The 4287-nt window shown below is 45.5% G+C and overlaps 1 long non-coding RNA gene across 1 annotated transcript; it reads left to right on the top strand.

The window, feature by feature from the left end:
• The first annotated feature begins 1163 nt into the window (after positions 1–1163).
• LOC311437824 lies at positions 1164–3075 on the top strand. The gene is made up of 2 exons (XR_014693741.1): positions 1164–1231; positions 2072–3075. It is a non-coding gene; the product is annotated as an uncharacterized lncRNA (long non-coding RNA).
• Positions 3076–4287: the final 1212 nt, after the last annotated feature.

Here is a 4287-nt window from a genome sequence, read left to right as displayed (position 1 = left end):
CTATCACTTGAGTGCAATGCCCCAGTGCTTTCAGAGAGAAACCTTTCCAGAGATTTAGGGGACTTCATTCCAGCAGGAGACAGCACAAGAACAAATTCAAAATCCTTATTCAAAATTAGAAACACATTTTTAACAGCGTGGTTGATCAAACACAGAACAAACTGCTTTGGAAGTGGTGGAGAATCTGCCCATTGGCATCACTAAATCAGGACAGATTGTTTTTAAGATGATATGCTTGATCTAAACACAACCTGTCAAGTGTGATACAGGGCAAGTGCTGAAATCAAATACCCTGTCACACAGCGAAGGTCGTATAAACTGAGATTACAGCTCCTTCCTACAGGACATGAAGGCAGAAGACAGCGCAGCTGCTCCTGCATGACAGAGTTCCCTGTATTATGAGTCACGTCACTTCCATCCCATCTCAAGACTTCAGGTCTGCTTTTTTTTTTTTTTTTTTTTTTTGTGTGTGTGTGTGTGTGTGTGTGTTTTATTTTCCACAGCCATTTTTGAGGGGTTGGCAGGAGAAATGGCTTCACTGACCAGCTGCTAGCAAAAGGATGCAGAAATCATGCTTTAAAATCAGGAGGCAGCGGCAGCGTAAAGCCAACACAACGGCTGCTGCAAGGCTTGCTGGCAAACTCCTGTGATGCTCAGGTGTCACACCAAGTGTCCCGGGCTCCAGCCAGCGTCCAGAAGAGCCCCTGGGCTCTGCTGCCTGCGTGGTGCAAAGCCTGACAAGCGAGGCCACAACAGGGAACTGCAGGGAACAGCAGTCTCACATCTTCTGCTATAGAGAGGGAACTGTCGGCTTAAGCAAGGGTGTGGTAAAATCCTGTCCTGGCTGAATCCCCTCCCAGCCCGACAAACTAGCAGACTGCAGTTAGCTCTTTTGAAGACATCTTCTTGGGTGCACCAGTGCAGCAAAGGAAAAGGGAAGCAAAAAGCAGATAGGCTCCAGCTGTACAGGGGGGGCAAATGAGATAGGTTCTTGGGTCCCAGGTGCTGCCAATGGCTGGGACCTGCAGCTGGGTTTCTGCAGCACACAGGATCCATCCCAGCCACTGCCTCATGCAGCAGCTGTGTAACTACCTTGATATTTTGGCATTATATATATATATATATATATAATATATATATATATATATATTTTTTTTTTCCTGAAGCAAATCTTCCACTTCTGTTGTTATCTGCTTCTTACATGTTATGCTATTAGGATTTGCATTTACAGGTTTGTGCTTTTCTTAATTGCATATGCAGCCTTCTAAGTGCCTTAACAGAGGGACGCCTTCTAGATAAAATAATTATAATCAAATAAAAATAAATACTCATTACCTAAATAGCATATACAACAAATAGAACCTTTCCATTTAAAGGCTAAGTGACAAGCTTAATGATGAATGATATAGACTAATTACAGGTTTCATAACTCATTAGCATCAAAATGCAAAAATGCTTTAAGGCAAGATAAATTGGTCACTATAGTCCTGCAGTTGCTTGTCCCAGCTAGCCTGACGATCAATGGCAGATGCAAAGGCAATAGCAGATTTGTGCTTTTTCTGTCCCATAACCAGTATTTCTGAAGGCACGACTGCTGGCATCACTGCACCGGTGATGCTGGGGGCTGCTCCCGGTGCCCTCTGGCTGGGGGGAGCAGCCCATCCTGCCTGCAGATGTGCTCCCTCCTGCTTGTGCCCATCCATCGCTGCAGCTTCTTTCATGCAGGCAGTGCACACAGCATCCACCCTGAATTATTGATGGGGCTGCTTTATCATTTGGACATCTTCTCAACAGGGTGCAAGGTCAAGCCGATAAAATCACTGCACAGCAGCACCACAGCCTGCCTCACAACTCGTCTTGTGGATGGTGAGCTGTAGATACTCAGTGCTGTCAAATCTGCTCAATACTGAGAAAAGAGAGCAGAAATACGCTGCTAACTTTATTCCATCACTTTTGGGCCATGTAGGAAAGCCTCAGGGTATTTCGGATATGTTACTGGGTTTGTTTGTTTGTTTTTAATTACTTTTTTATTTTATTTTATTTTATATTACTTTATTTTACTTATGTGCAGGAGACCTACAAACAGACATACCAGCATGGATGATTCAAGGGAGGGTTGAAACAGTAGAGAAATTCCCTGTTGGTGTAGCTTCAGCCCTGCTGAGCACACGGGGCAGCACAGCCAGAGCAGGCGGGGCTGGTGCTGAGCAGCACCATGAGTAGAAATCCCAGAATGGGCTCACAACGTTACTGCCCCAAGGTACTGCTGGCTGTTGGCTGCAGGATCATCCCACAGAACTTTATGGGTAAAATCACTGTGAAGGTCTGCAGGAGACACAGACAATCATCCATCTGTAGCAGACTGAGGTAACCTCCTGACAACCCCACCTGGAAGGATGCTCCTTCAGCTGCTGCTTGGCCAGCTGCGACATCGCCAAACCGCTCCACACAGATGACTCAGGACAAATGACAAAAGCAAACTTTTGAATTCTATAATACTTTCATTGAGCTGATCAAAATCTCCTGCATAATGTGAAGATAAGCTCAGAACTTCATACAGAGATTTGTCCAGCTAAGAGACATCCTACCAACTGGGAGATGTATTTGGGAGAGAAAATGTTGCATGAAACCTACCACACCTGTGGCAAGTGATGTCATATGTGATATGCATGAGGACCATCCTTTCTGTCCTGCTTTATGTGGTCTTGTTAGACAAGTAGGTAGATATGTTTAGCTGAAAAGGGTTCTGAAGTGTCCAGTGAAAGCTGCTTATGGTCCTGAAGCCTCTACTCCTGCTTAGCCCCTGTTCGTGGGCACTAACTCCTCCTCTGCCAACTCCAGCACTGTCTTTCTCGACCATGAGGACTGATAAAACAGTGACACAGTACTTGGATGTAGATTTACTACCTACTTCACTTCCTACAGTGACTCTGTCCTTAAGACATACTGCCAATTTAAACAAAACATACTGCCATTTCAAACAAAACCAAAATACAACACAGATTAAAATAAATAAATAAATAAATAAATAAATAAACTCAAAATAAAGAAGAAACATAATACAGAGCCACTGCCTACTATGTCCCAATTTTAGCTTTATTTATAGGAGATACTGTTGTAAAATTAAACCTTCAGATAATTCACATTGAAAGGCAAGTCTTATGGAAACATTAATTGCTTACTGTTATAGCTTATTTTTATCATGTTGTCTTGTTACTCTAATTTGTTAGGCAATATCCGTAAAGCTTTGATAGCAATGAGGCACAAATCCTAAATTTCCACAGCATATGTGGAAGTGCTGTCTCAGAGAGCCTGTAGCACGTTGCAGGTAAGATCAGGCAGAGGAGATCCGCACCGGAGAGCTCTGCAGTTCTGCTTTCATTTAAAATGAGTGGAGAAGACATTTCTGATCCATGGCACCTGGAAACACTTCAAGTCTTCTTTTCTCCTCATTTAGTTTAGCCTTTTGAAAATATGAGCTTTTTATTGGGCTGGGGGGGAGGTAAGGGAATCGAACTTGTGGCTTTTTTGAACGTTGCAGGGCCACGCTGTGAGCGGCCGGGCCGTGTGTCCAGCTGTGGTGGCAGGCGGTGCCTTGTTCTACACGGCCCATGGGCGCCCAGGCTGCGGCCATGGCCGGGCCTCAGGCCTGCAGCGCCCAGTTCCCTGCGGCCTGGCAGTGGCACAAAGAGGACATGAGGAGGGCGGTGTGAGGACACCGCAGAGCACGTTTGGAGCACGGCACAGGAAGCGATTCCTCAGGGAGGAGGGACAGCGGGTCGGGTCGGCTCCTCCTGCCCCAAGGCTGCTGGCCTCGTGTGCTCTGCGGGGCATGGGGAGCACCAGGAGACCCTCGAGGTGCGGCTCCTGCTGCTGCGCTGCTCAGGAGGGAGAAGGCTCCCGAAAGCAAAAGCTCCCTTCAATGATTTACCCTCCGAGTGCTTCTGGCATGTGCTGCTGCACTGTGTGCTTCCCTAGGGAGCAGCAGGCAGAGAAACTGCAGCCAGGAGTGGTGCCAGGCTGGCCAAAATGGAAAGGGAAGATCTTTCCCTTGTTTGCCAAATAAAATAAAATAAAATAAAATAAAATAAAATAAAATAAAATAAAATAAAATAACCTAGCCCCCTCAGACTTTGAAAGCTTTGAGCCTGTGGGCCTTGTGAACAGAGACATCTTGCATCAGTTTAATGGGTTGCTGAATAACCGCTGTGAGATGACTGATTGAAATTCTCTGTAACATATATAGAGATATCTAGAGATAAAACAGCCTTAAAAACATGGGGGGAA

The sequence above is a fragment of the Aythya ferina genome (genome assembly GCF_964211825.1).
Source record: "Aythya ferina genome assembly, chromosome: 5".
NCBI lineage: Eukaryota > Metazoa > Chordata > Aves > Anseriformes > Anatidae > Aythya > Aythya ferina.
The sequence above is the reverse complement of the archived record's forward strand: the minus strand, read 5'-3'. Positions and strand labels throughout refer to the sequence as shown.